The sequence below is a fragment of the Maniola hyperantus genome, chromosome 7 (assembly GCF_902806685.2).
Source record: "Maniola hyperantus chromosome 7, iAphHyp1.2, whole genome shotgun sequence".
In the NCBI taxonomy this organism is placed as follows: domain Eukaryota; kingdom Metazoa; phylum Arthropoda; class Insecta; order Lepidoptera; family Nymphalidae; genus Maniola; species Maniola hyperantus.
Genome location: NC_048542.1, coordinates 5,718,852 through 5,744,433, shown reverse-complemented (window position 1 = coordinate 5,744,433; position 25,582 = coordinate 5,718,852). Strand labels below are relative to the sequence as shown.

Sequence of the window (25,582 nt, the reverse complement as noted above, 5' to 3'; positions counted from 1 at the left end):
GCGTCTGTATGTATGTATGTGTGAACGCGTAGATCTTTTAAACTACGCAACGGATTTTAATGCGGTTTTCACCAATAGATAGAGTGATTCAAGAGGAAGGTTTATAGCTATAGTTTAATTCTCAAAAATTTAGAGATCCCTAGAGAAATTGAAATAATGTGAATTAGGTCGGGAAAAAATCCTCTCATTTGAGAGTTTCCGAGGCAATGACACCTCAATGACACCACATTAGTATCTACGTTGCACTCATGCGAAACCGGGGCGGGGGGAAGTTTAATTATATATGTATGTCGCAAAAAATTAAATAACTAGGTAGGTACCTGTTTATTTTATTAGTAACCGTTTTCTTAGTTCTTATAAAGCAGTAAATATGCAGTAGTTACTCCTCAGTAATAGGGTTCGAAGTTCAATGACGAAGTCATTGCTTGGTAAATCGGCACTATATTATTAATTAACCAACAAAAATTCCCGAATCCCCACGACTGAGGAGTTCAGTACCTTGCAGCACCAGGATTGAGGTGTTGGGACTTGGAATTAAATGACGTAGTCTATGCTCGCTACTTTAAATATTATTTCACCAGGAACAGTTCCTGAATCCCTAAGGTTTAAGAGTGCTGTACGGTGCATCATTACGGTTGTAGAGTTGGAACTTTTAGTTTTAATCATAAAGTCGTTGCTTGATATCTACAGTAGCAATTTACCACCTGAAATTACCAAATCCTTAAGGCTAATTAACTACGTACCTCGCAGAATCAGGATTAAGGAGTTGGGACCCGAAGTTTAATGGTATCGCTCGGTACCCAAAATTATATTTCACCAGCAACAGTTTCTGAATCCCTATAGTTTAGGAATGCTATACCCTCCATCATCAAGGAAGAGGAGTTGGGGCTTGGATCCTAATCATGGAGTAGTAGCACGGCGCGTACATTACTAATTCATTATGAATGGTTCCAGAATAAGCATCAACCCATCGGCGGCTCACTACTGAGCACGGGTCTCCTCTCTGAAATGAGAAGGGTTTGGTGGCAACCCCCTGCCAGACACCTTTAAAGTTTAATCAATTTTTAACGTTTAAGGGTGTCTGGCGGGGTTCCCACGACACCAAGTGTCTGGCAATACATGACGTGATTTCTAATCCTACTTCGAAGAAAATATAAAAGATTAGTCTTTATAGGTACTTTGACATAAGATTTTTTAAACCTTTATTACCTGTTATCTCCCAAAGCCAGCATGATCCAAACAAACATCCAAACAAACGTTCCTCCCTGTGATGGGGACAATACGCAGAAAAACTTTCAGCTTTTATAAAATAAGGAAGGTCTGGCATGCGCTGGCTCTCACTATAATATTTACTGCAGTTTATTGAGGAATAACTTGACGTTTTGTCAATTTTTGAATTAAAAATTGATTTCTATTTGACGATTGAGATCTAAAATAAAATCACAATATTAGTCAAATCATTATCATAGTCACTGCTTTAGCCTGTGGAAGACCACAGCTGGATAATTTAGCAGACCTTATATAAGAGCGCATTCTCTGATTCATGAAAACTAAGAATAGAATTTAAATTATCGGCAATTTATACTTAATTTTATTACAACGAACTAAGTACGACTTTTACTGCATAAGGATTAGCAAGCTCAAATGGTAGAGGGCAATCAAGTCATATTTGCCACAGAACGAATGGCCGATGGGAGGAAAGAGTCGCTTGAGCGATATCTCAAGAAAGTGGCCGAAAGGCCATGTTGGCACACTTTAACAGGCCTATAGCCAGCTGTGGACGCAAACAGGCTTCAGGGATCATGGATGGATGGATCTGTAGGGGGCGGGATAGCCATCTCGTCTGAGCTTATATACCTATCTGAAATGTGCGAAGTAAATATTGATCTTAGCAATAAATGAAACGTGAAATAGGGTACTCTATTGAACGAACGCTCGATTAATAATGTGGTATGTTCGAATATCCATCAACTCGATTGGATACCACTTTTTTAATACAATATTAGGTAAGTACTTGCCTTTCGGTATATTTGCTTACTCTTGTTACTATGATAGAAATTATACACGTGCCTTTTTTTTTCTTCTTGGAAGAGACCTAGGCCATGCTTGAATTAATTTAGAAATAATACATTTTCGAACCGACACCTCAGAAATCGACCTAAGACCACCCATTCATAAAGGTTCGTACGCACCTAAGCGGCGCGGCGCGGCGCTTCAGTCCGACTGCAGAACGCGTCACCTCAGGCCGCTCGACGGTGCCTACCGCACTACAACTTCAGTACGCGGCACCTCGCGTCACTTGCGCGTCACTTTTATACCCGTTCGCGTACGAGCAACAACTTCGCAAGATGAGCGACAGTGAAGAGGATTTGATTATTATTTCTTTCTTGTGCAGAAGAAGAACGAATTATCGAAGAGAAAAAACCGGCCAAGTGCGAGTCAGGCTCGCGCAATGAGGGTTCCGTACTACAGTCGTATTTTTTCGACATTTTGCACGATAATTCAAAAAATATGATGCATAAAAATAAATAAAAATCTGTTTTAGAATGTACAGGTGAAGACCTTTCATATGATACCCCACTTGGTATAGTCACTCACTTCGAATGTTGAAAATACTAATTATTAGTTCATGACCACAATTTAATTTTTTTGTGTGATCTAACCCTAAATTCACGGTTTTCAGATTTTTCCCCAAATGTCAGCTATAAGATCTACCTACCTGCCAAATTTCATGATTCTAGGTCAACGGGGATAAAAAAGTAAGAGTAAGAGTTATATTTTTTATCCTCACAACATATTATTACATGTTGAAATGTGAAAAGGTGACTTAATTAACTTATTTAAGCCCATATATTTAAAAATAGAACTAAGTATAACTATGTTTAAGATAAAGTGTGTTTTGTTATATTTATTGGGAAATAAAGGCTATTATTATTATTAGGTCAACGGGAAGTACCCTGTAGGTTTCTTGACAGACAGACGGACAGACAGACAGACAGACAGACAGACAGACAACAAAGTGATCCTATAAGAGTTCCGTTTTTCCTTTTGAGGTACGGAACCCTAAAATAGGGGTTCGAGATTTGTGTAGTCCACGCGGACGACGTCGCGGGCATAAGCTAGTATAATATAAACACAAGTACAACAATAGGTAGGCATATTTCCGAAACTATTAATTCTACCTAGATGAAGTAGGTAGGTATAATATGTACATAATATATTATAGTTATTTAATCAGGATTATTTTTACCATTGATGTTTTCTCATAACGCTCGGAGAGACATTTATACATTTAGACACTGGGAAGGGGGGAAGCCGACATCCTAGGGGTTGGGACCTTTGAGGATATACTTCTAAGCGCATGAGGAACACGTCATGTGCCAAAAATTAAACCTACGTTATTTATTTTGAGGTCTATCTTGCCGATTCTTGCCTGTACAGTGTACTTTAAATACCTAACAAGATGCGCGTGTATCTTATTCGAGCGACGTACGCATACTGAAGCGCCGCGCCGCGCCGCTGGGTATGTCGCACTAGCGTCACTGCACTGCGCGTCGCTTCGCTGCGCTTCAAAATATTCTCTCCAGATGTGACGCGCGGCAACGCGCGGTGAAGCGCGGTGAAGCGCTGTGCAGCGCCGCTCTAGTGCGATATGCGCCATACAAAATGATAGAAATGATATTTTGAAGCTCTGTGCCGCGACGTGCAGCTCGCTGAAGCGCCGCGCCGCGCCGCTCAGGTGCGTACAAACCTTAAGGCCATAGCGTTCGCTGCACCAGAGAGGTCAACGAAGTTAGGTTAGGTTACCATTTTAGTTAATTACTAGCTTATGCTCGCGACTCCGTCCGCGTGGACTACACAAATTTCAGGCTCCTATTTCACCCCATTAGGGGATGAATTTTTAGAAATCCTTTCTTAGCGGATGCCTACGTCATAACAGCTATCTGCATGCCAAATTTCAGCCCGTTCTTCCAGTAGTTTGAGCTGTGCGTTGATAGATCAGTCAGTCAGTCAGTCAGTCACCTTTTCCTTTGATATGTATAGACTAGCTTATGCTCGCGACTTCGTCCGCGTAAACTACACAAATTTCAAACCCAATTTTATTTTTAAATAGAGATAGCGAGCAAACGAGCAGGCGGGCCTATTTCACCCCCTTAGAGGTTGAATTTACAAAAATCCTTTTTAGTGGATGCTTACGTCGTAATCTGTATGCCAAATTTCAGCTTGATCCGTCCAGTAGTTTAAGCTGTGCGTTTATAGATCACACACAACATTAAACACGAGGCGTATGATGTCGCATGTATAAAACACATCTCCGGGTTAGTGTATTTACATAATCCTTAGTCGCAAATTGTCATGTTGCAACTTAAGATTAGACTACTTGTTGAAAATAAAGAAATTTGTGTTTGTATTTATTTTGTTTTGCGCGCACTAGGTAGGTATTCCTACTCAAGTTATACGTGGTAGGAAACTAGCACGCTCCTGGTCAACACCGGTTCGTATCAAAAATAATCTAAATAAATAGAATAAGTACTTATAGTTTGGTAATACATCATTATTATCGTCAACCAATACACGTTCACGGCTGGACACCTGTGTTTCTTGTAAGGACTTCCACGCGCTACAGTCTTGCGCCGCCTGAATCCAGCGGTTCCCTGCAGGATCCGAGTTCCGATGAGCAGATAAACTCATATATAGACACATACTCGTAGTAGATACACACATGTATATAGACATCTAAACAAATAAACTTTCCGTGGTTAGATAGTGATAGGTCATCTGTTAACAATATCTAATTATTAACACACATTGAATGGACCCATCCGTGCTCGTCACATCATCACCATGAGCATCACGTTTCAATCGATACGTCGATGATTACAAAGCGCACTATTTCCATTGTGCAAGCTACCGTGGCAGTCAATGATTCTATTTTGACGTATGATTCTTAAGCTTATTTCACACCATTTTCACACCTATAAACTGCAGCAATACTGCTTATGTTAAGTCGGTCTTATAATATACTAAGACTTACCACCATCGGGTTCAAAATCAAAGCTTTTTATCCATTATATATTTTGATTGTCAATAGCCTGTCAATCAATCAGTCTGGCTGTCCAGCGCGGAAATACAGCACGTATTCTTGGCACCATTTCACGCAGGCATGATTTGTACAGTAATAAGATAAGGTTAGCTTTAAGTTTTATTTTGTCGATTGTTGAATAAAGCAAATAAATTGACGTAATGGTGATATATAGTCAATTACGTAAACTCAAAACTAATTAAGTTACGAGGCTTCCATGCGCACTCTGTTCTTAGAAGAAACTCACACAAACTCTGAGTTCAGAAATGATTCTACTGAATAGAGCCGACGATAAACTTTTTAAATAACAGTTATAATATTTTCAACGCGGCAAATCCACGTTATGTAATGAGTAAATGTTTATTAGTAACTAGTAAGGTCTTTATCCAAATATTCCCACTTCAAAAGAAGAAGGAGGTTATCCATACAATGCTTCTTTAATAATATCTATATACCGATTTCATTACCACATACCGACATATTTTTTTTCGATAGATGAAACAATTTATTTAAAAGGTTCAGTGAGGTGCAAATATCTATCGGCAGATACATTATAAAAGGTCCTAGTACTTAATTTCATCTTTTGTTGCCATTTGCCATTGACCTATAAACTGCCATTTGCTTAAAGATAATGTTTAAATGCTTTATGCTTCTGTAGATAACTAATTATAGAGAGTTATAAAATGTTTAACTACCAATTTTTTATTAGATACTTATCACGCATTTTGAATGTTTTTAAAATGAAGTTTTTCATGTTTCATTAGTGTGTACAGATCCTTGCAAAATGTCATAAATATTTCTAATATATATTGAGCGGTTAGGTGGTCATTTTGCAAAGTAGTTTCTATGGTATACGCGATAAGAATCAAAGTTACGTGTAATATGCGTATGTGTAAATAGTCAAGTGTACCTATGAAGTGCTTATTTTAGACTGCAATTATTGTTGTAAACGTTGTTAACAGTTTGTTTGTATTTTGACGAGCTTTTTGAAACAATATTATTTCCCTAATACCTACTCTTCTATTTTTAACCGACTTTGAAGGAACATTCGATCGATACGTATTTTTTTCATTACACATTATATATTTTCGGGATTTTTTTAATCAATAATAATTCTTCCATTATCCATATCTATTCCATTTAGCAGATACAATATTATAAGACTGTATATTTTAGAAAGTTCATAATATACATGTTATTGAAATGATGATTTATTCAGCCATCATTGCTGGCGTAACGGAGATAACTTCTAGTTGTCGAAAGTCTAGATACGAAAGTGGTGATATCCCGTTTCTAGTCTGATAGGCAAATTTGAAGTTTGTTGTTTAAATGATAATAATTGTATCATCTCAAATACTTCTATCAAGGATAGTTTTTATCACTCGTCAATATACTAACTACCCATTAAAAGAACCTTGTGCCAGTTTTCCTCTTTTATAAAAATAAAAGCGCATAGCAGATCCATCCACGTGTCCGATTTTATAAAACGTAGACATTTTCCTGTAAGTAACAGATTCGCAGATTAATTAAGAACCTGTTAAATTACTGATCGCAATGATCTCTAAATCTAAAACTTCTTGTTGTATGACCTAACTATGTACTAATTTTATTGAACTTGTATTTACCTACTTATTATGAATTAGGTATGAGCAGAGATAACTTGGTAATAAATTATCTCTGGTATAAGGTAGGTCTTTAGCGATAAATCTAGAGAAACGGAGTTGTTTTTGAGTGAACAGAAATGCTCAGTGTTATGCAAGGATCTCCTAGCTCTATCTCTAAATATTAAAAACAAGGCCTCAATCCTAACTTTTTAAAGTTTTGTTAAAGTTTAACTATGTAAAGTTCACTTAGGTATAACTTTTAAATCTTTCAATGTGGTTTTGGTGGTTCAACTTTGAGCTTCGTGTCTTTTATCAACCTCAGATGAAAATCCCCATACTGATTTTAGCGTGGACTTTTCATGACGTAATTCAAAAGCTTTGCCCGCCCACGTATGTAAACCCACGGCGTATTTTAACTTGCTTCTTAGTTCGAGTACAAAATTGGCGCAATTTATAGGCAGGTACAATGTAGTGCGTGTGTTAATTAGCTTATATCAATAAATAACCTGTACAAATCAACTAAACTTGTTTTACAATTTAAATCATAAATGAAACGACGCCGAGCTTTGTTAACTGATTTAATTTCTTATGTATAAATTGTAACTTCTAAATTACGTGGCTATAGATAGAATATTTTACTTTGTACCGCTAAGCCAATTTATTTGGCGAGAATAGCTGGTAATTCGAAGATCAACAGAGAGCGGGGCTCTGACACGAGCGATTTTATTTATCTTTATTTTCTTTCATCTCTTGTGACGCTCACGATTTAAGAAGTACAATTTGTTTGATTACGCGTAACTTTATCAACTTTGCGAAAGAAACAATGGTTTATTTTTTGGAATATGTACAGTTTTTTGGGTAGGTATAGTAGTGTGTATAGTATTACAAGGGGTTCGCCTCGCATACGATGTGAACAAATGAATAGGCTAGTCACTAGTGTGAAGACTAGAGATTAGGCCCTCTATGTGAAAAAGGAGTGGGTGACGTTTTCAAAGGGGACTTATGTTCATTGACGCCAAAGCAAGACGCTTTCACTTGTTCACTCCTATTAGTAGGTACTATTTTATCCAACAGGTTGTCATAAAGTACCTACCTAAAGCGATTAGCGCCTGATGAAAAAAATTCCAACTGTGTGTTAAACTCGATAACAACAATAATAATTAAACTAAAAAGTTCTATTTCTATCTCTACATTTCCACCATTAAAAATACAGACAGTAAAAGTCTACGTTACAATCGTTTTATATTTAATTAATCCTACCACTACCATCCATGCATACCTAATCAATATCAAGCATTAATCAATCACAATCAAGAATTAATGTAATAGCGTGAATTATGTAGTTCATTTGTTTTACGGCTTTACTAAGTATATTTTTACATACTTATTGTAAATTTCACTTTCAGCCGTTAAGGTTACTCTTCTCACACGCTTCTTCATACAAACGTTTTACTTTGATAAATCTATTTTTTGTTGCTCTAGACCGAAAACTAAGCCAAATGTCATTATGTTCTTTATTATCCTTAGAAAATAACAGTGAATATAATAAAATTATATTTATTTTGAAAGTTATAAGAAGAAAAATCTTTATTTTAGGGTAAATTTTGAACTTCGTGCATAAAAAACTATATAAAAAATATAGCTTTATGTCATACTTTACTTGATGATAATTTCAAATATATTTAGTTTGTGTAAAAATGTTTTTTTTTTGCCAGAACTAAGCGTAATTCCAAACGTTGATTTACGGTTTTGATTTGCAAAGTAATTGTAAAATTAAGCAAAATTCATTCGCCCGGCCTCCCTCGGGGTAAGGTGCAGTTAGAGGGGAAGGGTGACACGCTTGTTCCGCTATCTGTGGAAACAGCACTATTTTAGGCTCCACCCACCAACGAGTTATCGCTTCGATGAAGCGGGCTCTTAAACTACTTTCTAGTCACCAGACGTACCCACCTTTATAGCTATTTATAAGCGCGAAAAGCTTTTAAAAACTTAAAATCTCTTGGGAAATTCGTAATCGGTCATTCGGTTACAAAAACCTGACCTTTAACAGATGGTATATTTGGGGGTGTTAAACTATCAATACCATACCATATTGATAGTGTAATAGGCCCCCATTCAAACACCATTTAACCAAAACTCTCATTTAGTAGGCGCAATTTATATTAGAACCATGTTATTGCTTCATAGACAGGTAATATTTTTGCCTCCAAAATATAAAAAGTGAAATACGAAAAATAATTAAGTAGGTACGTTGAAAAGGTAGAGGTTGAAAGTTAGAGAAATGGAATTCATAAGATCGTATCTTTATTATTAAAAACCTGTCAATTTCAAATTAAATAGAACTTATCTTTTAATTGTTGTGTTTTTGCAAGGAACAAACGAAAACTAATCAAAATTTTTGAGATAGCTTTTAACAATAAATTAACGAAAGCATTTTCAAACAAATTAAGACAGACCTTTTAAAATTGATGTGACAAACGTCGAAAAACAATCTCAATAATTTTAATTGACGTTTCAGCTTTTACAATATTTATGAACAAGGGAATTTGTAATTGAAAAGGCTCTTGTTTACAAATGTGTTTTACAGTTTTTTTTAAACATTCAGAAATTGTATTCTCAAGTAGGTACGCATGCATTTCTAGCGAATGTGCCATTGAGTATGGATGGATGGGCAAATATTGTAATATGACCATATGAGATCCAAAGAACTTCCATGTACTACTACGTAGATGAGATCTTCCAAATTGACACACCTGACAATTTGTCGACCTCCTTGGCGCAGTGGTAAGCGCTGTGGCCTTATTAGTGGGTGGTCCCATGTTCGATTAATAAAGTGGTTTAATAAAAACTGCCATACCCTTTCCAGGTTAGCCCGCTTCCCTCTTACACTGCATCATCACTTATCATCAGGTGAGATTGCACTCAAAGGCTAATTTGTATCTGAATAATAATGAAACATTAAAGTAAATATCTCGGGTGCCTTGGATAGTTTCCATTGCATTATTTTGAAATATAAAATGTATTACGATGGAAATTGACTACGTATACGGGAACGGTACCCCGTCTCAGTAATGGCTCTTCAAATAGATGGACGCTATCAGCCTATTCACTGCAGGAACGAGTACACGAAAATCAATACTGTAGTCTGTATGCACCTAAGGCTGCAACAGACACAACGTGGGACGGTAGCGACGCGTGACTGCCGCAGCACAGCTGGGCGCCACACTGAATGCCTATAAGTATAACCGTATAATATACCATTAAGTAATACGTTACGTTGTACATAGTATTTCTTTTTTTGGGTAAAAACCCAAAAAATACAAAAGACAAAAATAAAAATAAATTATTTAGGTACATAATTATTAAACTGCACACTGAAGGTGTGCTCACTGCTCAGCTATTTCCTATTTGGTTCCCGATCTGTTGAGATCCAATGAGTTATCATTGGACTACGCAAGTCCTGACCTACCTGCAGGATAACGTTTCCAGCGTTACGTAATATTTCCCAGAAGGTGCATCTCTCTGGCGCTCTGTTATCAGCGAAGTCATTGGACATTACAGCCTCGGCGTACATGCCCGACACACTGTAGTATCTGTGAAACTTCATACAGAATACAGGAAACTTCATAAGGATATGAGAATTTAAGGATCTGCGTAAAAGCACATCACAAATCACACTACGTAGCGTCAAGGCAACGTTCTGCGCACAGGTTCTACGCGCTATACACTCTGTATCAGTGCGTACGCCTTCATTGTACTTAATTCCTTGTATTTTACAAGTAAGCCGCGTTGAACAGGTTGTTGTCGCGCTTCGCTACTGTCACGCGCTGTCTGGCCAAACCTTTAGAGTGATTACAGGTCTGTAAGTAGCTAGATCAATTAAACAGGCAAACTAAAAAAAGAAATTTAATTATCTACGCTTTTATATATAAATGTGGTACTACGCCTCCGTTTGGTACAAAATAAGTTGTAAAATAATGTTTTATTACTATAAAATAATATTTAAATGTTGCCCGCGACTTCGTCCCGTGAATTTAGATTTTACATGTCTACTGCATAGGTACTATGACCGTCTATGAGATGCATCATGCAAGCTAGCTCTGTAGGTATCTTTCGTCAAAATCGGTTGAGTAGATGGGTCATGAAAAGGTAACGGTCAGACAGAAAGACAGGCACACTGTTTTGCATTCGAAACTTTCAAAGAATGTGTATTTATTTCTATTGCCGCTATAACAACAAAATATAATAAAAACTGGCTGATGTCCGCGAATTCATTCGCATGGATTTAGTTTATTAAAAACCCCATGGGAACTCTTTTATTTTCCGGGATAAAAAGTAGCCTATACCTAGGTATCACTCTCCAGATCTTTAACTATAACTGTGCAAAAAATCACGTTGATCAGTTGCTCTGTTGTTGCGACGTGATGGAAGGACAAGCCAAGAAACAAACACACTTTTGCATTGCCCTTCCCGATTGCCATCTCGACCTGTCGTGTACTATACCTACAAAGCAAACCTCTCGAACTTTCTGCAAAACGCAACATTGCGCAAAGGTAAATACAAAGTACTTTTTAAAATGCCATGTTAGAAGGCCACAGTCGCCTGCGGCCTTTAACTTGTTTTATTTTCTTTTCAGATTGAGATATTGAAACTTCAAAAAACTTTTCGCAGGGACCAAATTCCATTGAGAATTCTCTCAAGCAATACCCATGTTTTATAATAGACGAAACTATAGATACGTTTTATGGTTAAAATCGGAATGAGAAACAGAAACTTTTAAACTCTGTGACGGTTTTTGTGAGGTGTGAGGTGTGAGGTGTGAGGCAGGGAGATGTAATATCACCAAAACTTTTCACCTCTGCCCTAGAAGACGTGTTTAAGGTTTTGGACTGGAAAGGTCGAGGCATAAACGTGAACGGCGAAAACATCTCACACTTGCGATTTGCGGACGACATCGTCATACTAGCAGAATCGCTGCAGGACCTTGAGGAAATGCTGATCGAGCTTAGTTGTTCTTCCAGACGCGTAGGTCTTGAGATGAACATTGACAAAACAAAAGTCATGTTTAACGAACACGTTATCTCAAGACCCGTCATCGTCGGGAATGTCAGCATCGAAGTTGTTCAAGAATATAACTACCTCGGCCAGATCATACAACTCGGTAGAAACAACTTCGACAAGGAAGCTGACAGAAGAATTCAGCTGGGCTGGGCAGCATTTTCAAAGCTACGACAGGTCTTCGAATCGTCGATACCGCAAAGCCTTAAGACTAAGGTCTTCAACGAGTGTGTCCTACCTGTGATGACGTATGGAGCGGAAACGTGGACACTGACAGTTGGCCTCGTCCACAAACTAAAAGTCGCTCAGCGTGCTATGGAGCGAGCTATGTTGGGTATATCACTCTCAGGGATAAAATCCGGAACGAGGAAATTCGCAGAAGAACAAAAGCGACCGACATAGCTCAAAGGATTAGCGCGCTGAAGTGGCAATGGGCAGGCCATGTCTGTCGCAGAACCGATGGCCGATGGGGCAGACGTGTTCTGGAGTGGAGACCGCGTACCGGTAAGCGCAGTGTAGGACGACCCCCCGCCCGCTGGACCGATGACCTGAAGAAGGTGGTGGGGAGCGGTTGGATGAGGAAGGCGGAGGACCGTGTTTGGTGGCGCGCTCTTGGAAAGGCCTATGTCCAGCAGTGGACGCAAACAGGCTGATGGATGGATGGATGGATGGATGGTTTTTGCGGACACAATTTGTTTTCGGGTTTGATTTGTGAAATGTTAAATAGAGCTATCCAAATTCGAACACGGCATAAAATCATAAAATAGTATATTATTCAACATGTTATGTCTTACGACACTCTTTCGTATCTATACTAATAAATAAAATTGAAGTGTCTGTCTGTAATTTCGAAATAACTACCTCATACAACAATATCAACATATGGTCATTTGAACTTTACCATAACTGAATCACACGTTTTTAAAATTTTTGTCTGTCTGTCTTCTTAAATCGTGGTGATCCCATGGAATTTCTAAAGAACCATGCATTTAAACATTTTATCTACACCCATGCTTTAAATCCTCTATAAAATATTCTGAAACAGTTAGCTTATTGCCAACATTAAAACACCCAATGACGTAATAACCATAAGATCATCCAGACCCTATTATTATGAATTTCATAATAACACATCTATATTACTTTACTCTATGATAACACTCCTGTGTTTTTTTTTCGATCTCTGCGCAAAGGGCCACAGACAACAGACAACCACATTCTTACTGCTTAATGCGTGGTCTATTTGTATGAATTTCAAAAAAAGAACATCGTCATTGAACGCGTCTTTCGCTACCAGAACGCCGCGCCGTGCGCTGTAAAAAAAAGTAAAATATTCGAATCCCCGCCAATTTTCTTCAATATTTTTACGTGATTTTTATTGTTTTATTTACAATAAAATGAGCGATTCAAGCTTCGAAAGCTCACCGCCAGATATTTTAAACGCTGCAAAGGATATTTCTAACAAATTACTACCGGAAAAATCAAGAAAGCACTATGAAAAAACGTATCAAGATTTTATCAATTGGAAAATATCAAAGGGCAGTAAATCATTTTCTGACTTTTAGATTATTTTCAAGACCTATCAGAGAAATTTAAATCTTCATCCCTATGGACTTTCTAATCAATGCTCAAAAGTACGCTGAGTATTAATCACAACGTGGATATCTCAAAATATTCAAAATTAATTGCCTTGTTAAAACGTAAAGGCGAAGGCCGGTATACCGGCAAGAAATCGAAAATGTTTTCACCTGATGAAATAAATAGGTTTTTAAGTCAAGCGCCTGATCAACTATATCTAGCGATAATAGTTATTTAATAATTGCACTATACAAAATGTAAATTACTACCACAATAAATAATTGTTTCATTAATACTTAGTTTACTTATTTGTATATACCTACTCAGTAATGGATGTTAGGTTAGCAGTGAACAAACTGTTTCAGAATCTTTTATAGAGGATTCATATCATGGGTGTAGATAAAGTCTTGTATGCAACTGTTGATAATTAGGTATTAAAACACTCAAGTGATACTATTATCACACTCGGCTTCACCTCGTGTGATAAACTGGCTTTCGTGTTTTAATACCCATCTTTATACAACAGTTGCATAAATAACTATTACGATATTTGGTACTGAGATCTCTTGCATCTCGGGGACGGGCTACTAGAGATAGTCTACTTTTGGTACTAGAAAATCAAAATCTGGGTTTTCAAAAACCCTAAATTCATGCGGGCGAAGCCGCGGGCATCAGCTAGTTTAAAATATTAGTATGGATTTTCTTAAAATCACACATATATAGTTTTATCAATTTCATTAACTTGGTATTACTTCCAGTACATTTAGCTGACGTTATGCTTTAACGGCTTCGAAAGCCTGAACAAAAAAGCTAAACAAACGTAGCTGCAAGGTTAATGGTGTCTTTGAAACTCTATCTAAAGATAACAAAGCACTTATTTTCCATAAGGCTGAAACAAACAGAATAACCAAGGCAGCGCGGCGCAGCGATACGGAAAAGTATAATGCGGCTCGGTTAGCGCAGGTTATTGCTGATGCAGATTTTTTGACATTAACAGACCCTGATGCTGGTATTATCTTTAAACATGTACCTAGAGAAAAACCGATCAAATGCGAGTCGGAATCGCAAGAGTATTTCATAATAACTCAATGTTTATTTAGAGGTTTGATCTTTTCAAAGTTACTTCGGATTTCTTGACCCTTGTAATATAAGAAAGATATAAAAGGCAGGCACGGAGAGTCGAAATGATCCGCATAAAAGTAAAACATGAAATATCTAATCGTATATCATGTTCGTATCAATAAAAATACGTAGCGGTGAATTTGATGGAGAATCGAGCAACAATAGGCTAGTTGACACTTTTTTAAAGTTGGTCTTAAGGTGACGCAGGACGCTCGACCGAAATTGGCAGCGCACGTGGGTAACATGTTTGCTTTTCACTTGACATTGTATGAGAAAGTTGAGAGGCACGATGATTTTCACCGAAATCAAGCGCGTGAAAAGGGTTTAGGAAAAGTATTTTTGGGAAAAAACTGCTGAATTTATGTTTGCAAAGTAAAGTTATTTCAACTAATGAATAAATAAACTACGTCTAATGATAAATTGTTTTACAATTTTCATATCCCTAATCTTATTTATTTACGCCCAAAGTTGTCATTAATTTAGTGTTAAAATAGGAATCTTTTGAAGCTCGTAACTTTTAAATCAATATTTCTTTCAATGTTTTATGTATCAATAAACCTAGATAAAGACGAGATAAATCGATATAATTCTTAGTTTTGTGCGTACAATATCGAATATTGTTGTAATTTCCCTCCTACGTTTGTATGAAGAAAGCACTGAACTGAGTCCCCTTAAATGGTTAATATTTGTCCTGTTAGATCAAAAAAATTAACACTATATTTTTTGCGCCCTAAAAACCGTAAAACTTTAATTTAAAAATATAATATGTCGGCCATGTTTGACCGATAGATTATCTGTGCTCTGACGTCATGCATTTGTAAACAACAGCATAACCTCCCAAAGTTTAATAAACATGACTTCTATACTAGTTTACATGAAAAATATAGTAAATATCGTTATTGTATCATCCGAGAATGTAAAAACGCATCGATAAAGACCACAGGAAAGTTGTGGATTAGAGTGCGCAGTGAAATAAATATACGTAACACGCGAAGACTTGCTTAAAGGGATCCTATATGACTAACGACTTCAACCCAAATTTATTTTTGCAAAGATCACTTTGTTGTAAGTCTTACTTAATAACTTATTCAATTTATAAAGAGAAAACGATATTTTTTTACGTTTACTATGAGTTTTTAGAAATATATAAAAACTAGCTTATGCTCGTGACTTCACCCGCGTGGACTTCATAAATTTCAAACCCCCATTAACCCACTCAGGGGTGGAATTTCAAAAAATCTTTTCCTAGTGGATACCTTCTCTTTACCTACAAAGAACACACGCACTAAATTTCATGTATCTAGGACCAGCTGTTTAGATGTTTAGGCTGTGCGTTGATATATAAGTTAGTCAGGACTTTAAATTTTATATATATGGATACTACGTTAGTCCCCGCGTGACATAGGGATGACATTTCTTTGTTTACATATTTAATGACGTCACATCATGGCTGACAGCGTTTTCTGCGTTTCAAATAAAAATAAAAACTGTATTTTTTTAAATTGGATTTATATATCCATCCTGCGTTTTTAATAATTGTTATTGATATATTTCGTTTTCTTAAGCAAAATACTATAATAAATAATCATTTATTGGACGAAATTAGATATGAGTCAAGTAGCCTATTGCTTTTTATCTTCGCAATTAAAACCGAAACAAACAGAGCTTGCTACGGCAGTAAGGCGTCTCCCAGAATATGTAATACAAAATCTGTATGAAACAAAATCTGTAAAAAAGCCGTGATAGCCTATAGCGGTTAGGACGTCCGCCTTCTAATCGGAGGTTGGGGCGCGATCCCGGGCACGCACGGGGCGCGTTTTAAGCAATTAAATATCACTTGCTTTAACGGTGAAGGAAAACATCGTGCGGAAACCTGCATGCCTGAGAGTTCTCCATAATGTTCTCAAAGGTGTGTGAAGTCTACCAATCCGCAGATGGTGAGCGGTGGTAGACTATGGCTAAAACCCTTCTCTCAGAGGAGACCCGTGCTCTGTAGTGAGCCGGCGATGGGTTGATCATGATGATGAAAGCACTTGGAGCCATTACGCGATGTGATGTGGGTCTATTTTCTAGTTACATGTATACATTTACACTTTGTTAGTTTAACTTACGTAAGTAGTACCATACAAACCCATTTACACCTAGTTATCAAAATGCCATCTCACCATCAAGTCAAATATATTCACTTCCTAAGATTTTCTCAAAGATTAATTGTTATCATAAAAGTAGTTACCCAGTTTAAATGAAAATTATAAGGACATAAAATAAAAAAGCCCTGTCAATAGTACTTGTGCTAAGTTAACTTTTAATATTTTTTTACCTTCCCTTATTTGATTTGAGATAGAAAATCAAAAGTATTAATGAGGTTCTTATCGTCAAGTCGGTAAACTTTTTCGATTTCTTCTAATACCTACTTATAAGAGAATTGTTAAAATAAGTTTCAAAGTGCGTAGCGGATAAGTTAAATTGGAATAAATAACACAATACCAATTCCTACATAAATATAGATAACAGAATACCAATCTATATACTATATATATCTATATCTATATCTTCTATACTATTATATAAAGAGGTAATATCGTTAAGTTTGTTTGTAGGGGGTAATCTCTGGAACTACTGAACCGATTTTGAAAATTCTTTCACCAATAGAAAGCTACATTATTCCTGAGTGACATAGGTTATATTATATACACGCGGGCGAAGCCGCGGGGATCAGCTAGTTTCCTACATAAAGATGTCTTTATAAAATTATTATAAGTAAGTACTAAGTACCTATGAGTAGGTATACAATACAATTTACAATGCAAATCTGCAGTTCTGTTGTTTTCATTATTAAAATCAATATAAACGTCTGGCTATGGCTAAAGGCTTTTGACAAAGGACATACCTACATGATTTACTTGCAATCCAAGAATTTTTGTAGCTTTTAAACGTGAGCCAAATATTTTTAAACTAATAACCGCCCAAAAACTTCGCTCTTAGGTATTCCTTGTTTAAACTATATAGGAAACCCTCTGGGTTTGGACTGGGCGTTGATGAGTCAATCAGTGAGTTAGGATATAATATTTGGGTGTTTATATTTTGCCTGGTTTTTATTTAATGTCTAGTTGTTGGATTTTTAATATACATTTTTTTGTCATCCTCACTATTATAAATGTGAAAGTGTGTTGCTTTGTTGGTTTGTCCTACAATCGCGCCGCTACAGAGCTACGGATTGAAGGATGAATGTGTAAAAAATAGCATGCTATCCCGCAGGAACTGTTTGCTTTCGCGGGATAGTCATTTATTTATACTTGTTTATATAATATTAATTCTAATTTGCAATATTAATATTAATTTAAGCTTTATAATAATTTAATTCTTTTTGAATTAAAATATTTTGTATTGAATTATAATTTATCTACTATTATAGATTGTACCATCGCGTCATCCCGATCACCCCCCCACAGTTTACCAGAACTTCATTACACCCCCCACTGTTTATCACAATGAGTTCTATTGATTGTTATTGAATAGGAACAAGCCATAATAAGAAACAATCATTCTGATAATACCCCGAAATACTTACCTATTATTATCCTGGGTGCATTGTTGATTATTTTGATGCGGATTTGACTAATGACTAGGTAGTGGTATCGGCATGCGAATCAGTAAGGTACGGGTGTAATAAAAACTGCCATACCCCTTCCAAGTTAACGCGCTACGATCTTAGAACGCATCATCACTTACCACCAGGTAGACCGCAGTTAAGGTCTTACTTGTCCTAATCCTAATTCCTAATTCTAATCCTAATATAATATTATAAATGTGAAAGTGTGGACGTTTGGATGTTTCTTACTCAATCACGCAAAAACCACTGGACGGATTGGGCAAAAATTTGGAATGGAGATAGATTATATCCCGGATTAACACATAGGCTACTTTTTATCAAAAAATTCCCGCGGGATTTCGATAAACGTAAATCCACGCGCACGAAGTCGCGGGCATCAGCTAGTAATGGAATAAAATTTTAAGAAACTCAGGTAGGTATCAGCTGCCAGTTCCTAATATAGCCACTTACAAGGCTAATTTTTATTGGCTTTATTTGCTCGAAAAGAAGTAAAACATCAATGTGAACGCCTTAATTTACCGCCGGCTGTAAAAACAAATAGCTTGTTACGCGTAGTCGTGCCGTTTTATTGCAAGTATTGAACTTGTGTCCGTCATAAAAATGTCATCATTCTATTCGCTTTCTATCAAGGGCCAACACATACAGACGGAATGGATATTTTCAGTACAGTTCTTGCAATTCACGAAGGCTACTGAACTTTACTTGCGGTAACGTCGTTCACATGGTCATTGCGTAAGTGTGCGTGCTTGTCGGACCAATCAGTCGCGAGCAACCGCTGTGAAACGCACACATATATTGTAAAAAGTTTCAGCTCAACCTCATTCCGTGTTGGATAGAAGCAGGCGTTACTTTGGAAAGTCCATGATATACACGAAATCACAATCTTCATTCGATATAAACCGCCAAAACAGACAAATCTGTATGGCGCAACGTGCGGCAAGCAATATGGACACGCGCACTCCCAGTAGGTTAGGTACTAAAGAAGCAACAAAAGCAAGCAAGAAACAACACTACACAAATCTTCTAGAACACACTCAACGTATGTTTCACGCCGACACCAGAGCATCTCAGGAGATGTAGACTCTACAATGCATAATCATTGGTGGTGTGTATTGCTTGCTTTTCGTGCTTCTTTAGTAGTGGTTCCTTGTATATCGTGGACTTCCGCAAACTAGTCTGCTTCTATGGAAGACGGAGTGGAGTTGAGCTGATTTTTTTTGATAACTGAAGTAAGTTTTACGCAATGTGACATACGTTTTAAACTTGGTACCGAAAACAAAACGCGACGCGCGCTAAGGGCCCGCCGGACGTCGTCCCCGCCTATATGCCAAATTAAATAGAGCTTAGTTTATAGACGTCGCTCCTCAGTCGCGCTCCACTCTGCTGGTGTGCGTAGCGCCTAAAGATGTATTTCAAGTAAATTACTGTTTAAAGATTCAAGCTGAATAGTTTTATTTTACTCTCCGATATAGTTTATGTCAACATTGTTTCAGCTGTCTGCAGCATTATTGATGAGTTGGAACTGAAGTTCATTGGCATAGTCTAATAGGTATCTTTAACCCATGAATATCAGTTTATAATTAGCAGTTCCTGACTTGAGGTTTAGGTGCACAATACCCCTGCAGCACCAGGGCTGAGAAGTTGGAACCTAAAGTTCATATTATAATGTTGTTAAAATTCGAGTGTATAGTTATTTATTAAGAACTAGATAATGAAAAGCTAGCAGACAGACAAACACACTTTCGCATTTATAATATTAGTATGGATCAGTTCAGCAGTATTTTATCACCACATACTTACTTAGGTGAATATTATTAAAAACAATAGTACTAATAGTACCTAAGTAATAAAACGTGGTAGGTATGAAAATTGCAATGACCAGACCAGACTTGTGGCCAGGAAAGTGCTAACCGATGTAACTTCTATTCATCCTTTGGCGAGCAATTTCCATTCGACTCTCGGAAGAATGCTTTGAATTTTGGATTTGATTTAGCTTTCTTGAACAATTTGATCTGGAATTAGGTTAACAACTTTCTTTTATTTTGTTATTCACTCAATTTCGTAGCAGAAGTATCGCCTCAGTTCTTTATTGGCGTATTTATTGCTGTGAAAAGCGTTATTCTAGGACGTATAGTATAAACAAAGGCACGTAATTGAACTCTCGTGAGTAGAGACCGATTTCATTTTGACATGGTAATTAGAATAGTTCAAGGATTTGAATTTGAATTTTGAATTTGTCGACGTTCAGACGAATTTTCCTGCGGTAAAGTAATACGACGTACTTCAACTGTAGCTTTAGTCTTTTTCTCTCCACAGTTGAAGAGCTGTCATATGGACTCTAAAGCCATCGAAAGCCTTATGAGAAGTGTTTCACGATTGAGTGAACTTCTTTTCAACGCTCGACGCACTCAGGAAAGCTTATACCTACTCGATTGATTGTACATAGCCCAGAAATAACAAAAAATCTTCTTTTTGATTTGTCAATAACAAAACTTACAATAATTAATGATTAAAAGAACTTACGTGAAGTTCTATCATAATTATGTGAAGGCTTCGTCTGTAGGGATTGACATATTGTAAAACTTGTAGCGATTATCTACTCGTAAATACTGAAAAACTGATTATGACGTACTGACTTGAAAGTGCCAAAGGTACGGAAAAAGCTACAGTACCTACCTATGGAAAATAAAAATTAAAGGCAAGATTATCTACTTTTGTTATTGTTACAAAAGTGCTTAAAGAGTTTACTCCACCAAAAGAACTTCGAATATTATTCAAGAAAATAAAATAATTGTTATTGTGACGTTATTAGAAAACTTCGGTACCTTTTCTTTTAAATAAAATGGGTCAAAGAAACTTTTATAAGTTTTTCATCCTTCTTAAGAAAAGAAACTTGAGAATTTTTTTTCTATCCTCGATTTTTATTTTTTATCGTTTTGGATTTACTAGACATACTTACCTATTTTCTGCATTCATTAATTTTGACGAACCTACATAATAATTTTTTACGAAATATAAATTCGGAACTACCTAAATACAAAGTTACTTGCACCATCCGGCGCTCTGGTTCTTTTAATAAAGGTTGTCTGTAAGAGATGCTGCAGCAATAAAACCGCCTTTGCATCCTTCTGTATACTTGTAGTATCTTCTATTAGTACGCGACAGGTCGAGATGACAATCGGGATATGAGGTGGGGGGACGTCCCGCACACACGTCACCCGTGCAATCCCGCACTGGATTAGCGTGGCGGCTGTGCGGGGCGTCCCCACCCCGATTGCCATCTCGACCTGTCGCATACTATCTTGTATATTTTTCTTGCTTTGCAAGGTTTCTAATAAAAAGTTTAGGGCTGAGGGAGCTGCTGTGGCCGAAAGGTGTGAGCAGTACCCGTAGTACAAGATTTTACGTCTCACCAAACGAAACCAAATTCGAGAGTCGAAATACTTCCGCGTTACAGTAAAATGGACCTAAACAGCCTTGAATTGAAGTCAAATATTCAATGCTACTGATTTTAATTTCGCAATGTTTCCGCTTGGAGCGCTGGCTGTAGAAGTGTAAACAAACTTGTGCTTTAAAACAAGGCATTTAAGATCCAGTTTACTGTAACGCGGAAGTATTTCGACTCTCGAATTTGGTTTGGTTTGGTGAGACGTAAAATCTTGTACTACGGGTACAGTACTTTAGAAAGATTTCGTTGAAGCTTTTTCGTCAAGTTATCACGGGACAGAACGTCATTCGATATCTAAACATCAAGGATCCCAATGCTGTTGGACGGACGAGGGGAATAATCGGGAAGAAATAGGTGTGGTAATTGAGACATACTTGTGTCCAGGGATGAAAATGCACACATGTTGGATAGAAGCAGGCAATACTTGATACGGAAATCTATGATACACGAACAGCATTCGGTATAAGTAATCAAGAAACCCAGCAGGCAATACGTACCACCACCACACAAATCTAAAACATATTCATCATAATCTATTTCACTCCAATACCAGAGCATCCTCAGGACTCCTAGACTCACCAATGCACAATTCCAAAGACTTTGCAATACTATCGCTTGCTGCATGTTGTACCATACAGATTTGTCTGTTTTAGCTACAGAACACTGCTGTGGTTTTGGCGAACTAAACTTGTTGTTCCTTGTGTAAACTCTGTTGTGATACTTGTTCGACGCATGACTCGTTTAATGTTTAGTAGCCGGAAAGAAATATTGTACATCGACCTTTAGAAAGAGATTTCGGCTTTGTGGAGCGTTGTCTCTGTAGCTCATACCTATGTGACGTTTTATCGGTTTCAACGACAGAGATCACGCTCTACGAAACCACTATCTCTTTCTATAGTACCTACAATATATCCTGCCGGGTACGGTGCCATCGTACATGTTAGAGTTTATATTCGAGTTTTAATTCTGTCTGTTGTTTTTCCGACGATTTAGTCGGACCATTATCGGGCCTCTGCGAGTTATAAGCGCTCATTAGAACACGGTCGTTGGGAGACTCAAGAAATGAATATCAGAATAATTTGTCACGTTACAACGCTGATGAGGTCACAGGGCTGTCATGGAGACAGTTATTAATTGACCGTGTTTTGGGCGCCTATTTAGGTCAAATGATCAAAAAATGATTTGGAGTTAAGTAAATGATTTCAAAAGTTCAAACATGCTCATGCAATAACAAGTGACAATAACAGCTTCTTATTTTTATATAGTTTTATATTATAATCATAGTAATATATATACCTACACATAATACTTTTTATCCCGGAAAATGAAAGATCCATTTTCTAAATTTCTAAATCCAAGCGTACGAAGTCGCGGGCATCAGCTAGTGGTTTATATATTAAAGAAAACATCATAATCAAGAAAACTGTAGTCACGTAATAATATAATAAATATAGTAAGTACAATAAATAACATAATAAATAGGCGCGTCTGGCCAAGTTTAATCTGCATCCTAACATATTATTAGTTATTACCTATATAGTGCTGTATTTTTTTATTTTTTATTTTTATTTTTATTTATTCGGATCAACAAACAGTAGCACGCAGTGCTTGGATAAAAAACAGTAATAAAATAACTTAGTAATAATATACGTGCTACCCACTACGTCAACCACATAATTATTATTATTAATTAATATACTTACATGTGTAAAAATATATAAATGTAGTATAAAATATAAATAAAGAATATATTAGTACCATACCATCTATCTAAATTCTAATTATCCTACAGGCTTAGTGTAATATAGCAATATTATTCCTAAGATAATTCATGACCAGCTTCTTGAAAGAGCCCACTCGAGAGGAAAAAATGTCAATATTTCCGAAGCATGCATTGTATGACTGTGTCATTCTGTATAGTGGTGATCTCTCACCAGAATTTGTACGGCATCTTGAAGTAGCAAAAAGTTTGTGTGTTAGAGTGCTGCGTACATGACTTCTGGCAGGAATTCTATAACAAAGTTTACGAGTCAAAGGAATACAATCATATTTATTATGACACAGATCATACAATAGCATAGCTTCAAGTTGTTTGCGCCTTGCCTTGTATTAAGTAGGTACCTACCTAAGATAAGCAAGTTTTAATCAATAGATAGAGTGTATTTCAGAGAATATTTCTGTACGTATAAACTATAAATAAATACATAAGGGCATGCAAAGTCAGGACAAACGAGATGTTTCAACAAATATTAACAAAAATTCGTGCAATAAAATAAGTTGCAAAATACGAACTGAATAAGTAATACTGTAGAATAAGTAGTTAGAAAGGCCGAGCCCAAAATCAATACTTTTATCTGCTGATATCATTATTACTAAAGTAATAATACTTAATATGAGGCTTGTGAGTCGATAAAATGAAAGAGTGTGGTTGACCAATCACTAAATATTTTTCCACTGTTATGATGTGTATAGAACATTTTTGAAGAAAGACTGACAATCTTTATCTTACTGGGCGGATAAAACACATAGGAGTTTAGGAAACTCACACTCACATGCACATAATATTATAATCTATATTCTATACATATAAAAACACTGACTGATCTATCAGCGAACAGCTTAAACCGCTGGGATTAGAAACTTAAAATTTTGAGAGTTAGGATGGATTATTTTATTCCAACCCTAATCGGATTAAATAGGAGATGTTTTGTATGGAAAATCCGTAATTTCCGTAATCAAGCCATACCGAAGAAAATTGGTATTTAGGTTTTCAGTTAAAAATAAAGAAATATTTTTTCATGATTTTTGGAAATTCCATTGGAAATTCCACTACCAAGAAGGTTAGATAGGAAATGAAAGTTTGTTATTTTTCAGGTTATATCCATGTACTTTGGTACCTACATATTTGGGCTTTCGTTTCAAAATGAAGGAATAATGTTTCAGGATTTTTAGAATGTTCAGCGGTTCAAATAACATTTTTTATGTTTCAGTCATTTTACCCCGAAAAATTATTATCAGTACCTTATTACGAGGTTTTCCATTTCGAAACTTTATGTGTTTCGATAACAATTGTATTTGTGACCGAAATTTATTTGTATCGATTTTTATTTCACAAAGGTCCCACCGTCCACTATTCTTATTAGGTATATTATATCTCGAATACTTTAGGTAACAACTTTTACTATCGATTTATAATTCACCTATAGTTGTCGCTATGGTGCTTGTTGTATTTTGTAGATTTAAAAACTCCGTACTAGGTTCGTATTCAGTTCAGTTTTTTTTTGAGGTGGGCGTTAACTTATTTCTTCTATTGTAGTTTGTTACCGCTCCTTAGTTTTAAGGCAATGTAACCAACAGAAAATAAAGTTTTTCATTTTCATTTTCAATCCTCATGGATACCATCGCGCCCGAGAAAGCCTATATAGAAGTCAAGTTGTAAGCAAAAACGAGTTGCAGATTGATCCGTCTAGTGCGTAGTACCACGTAGAGTTCGTTGAGTTACGTATCTATGTAAAAATCCATTTCCACTTTAAAAATAATGTAAAAGCAATATTGGCAATTTTATTTATATTTTAGTAAATTCCTCAAGCTTTTATATCTAAATAATTGGATAGTAAAACATTAAAATCATTTAGGAAGAAATGAGTCAACCGCAAATAAAGTTTTAAATTAGTTAGACACGTCTTCTCGACATAACTTTGGACTAGTGAATAAAACACATTGAATAATTAATCGACGACTTAACGTTGCTAGTTATAATTTATCAGTTTTACGAAAAAATCCGTATATTGGGTGCATGGTTTCGATAATTTACTGAAACACGCAAAGAGGTAATTCAGGATTTTGGCAAAGTGGACCTTTTGTGGTAATTCTCGTAATGGGTCGGAAAGTGTTTGAAATTATTATGACTGTAATAAACTAACTTTTTTCTACTTATTTTTATGGCTGTTAGCTTGTGGAACTGTATGTTTATTCAGTGGCCAGAATATAGGTACCTACATATTATAATTAAGTAGGTGCAATTCGACCATAAGTACATGTTATTAAAATTAATCAATATTATTGTTCAGACCTAT

General features: G+C 36.4%; 2 protein-coding genes across 3 annotated transcripts in view; both read left to right on the top strand.

Annotated features, from left to right (window-relative positions):
* Positions 1–25,582, top strand: part of Gmppa (GDP-mannose pyrophosphorylase A) — a 129,559-nt gene that overhangs the window by 39,060 nt on the left and 64,917 nt on the right. The gene's annotated exons all lie outside the window — the stretch shown is intronic.
* Positions 1–25,582, top strand: part of LOC117983782 (uncharacterized) — a 68,000-nt gene that overhangs the window by 1,000 nt on the left and 41,418 nt on the right. The gene's annotated exons all lie outside the window — the stretch shown is intronic.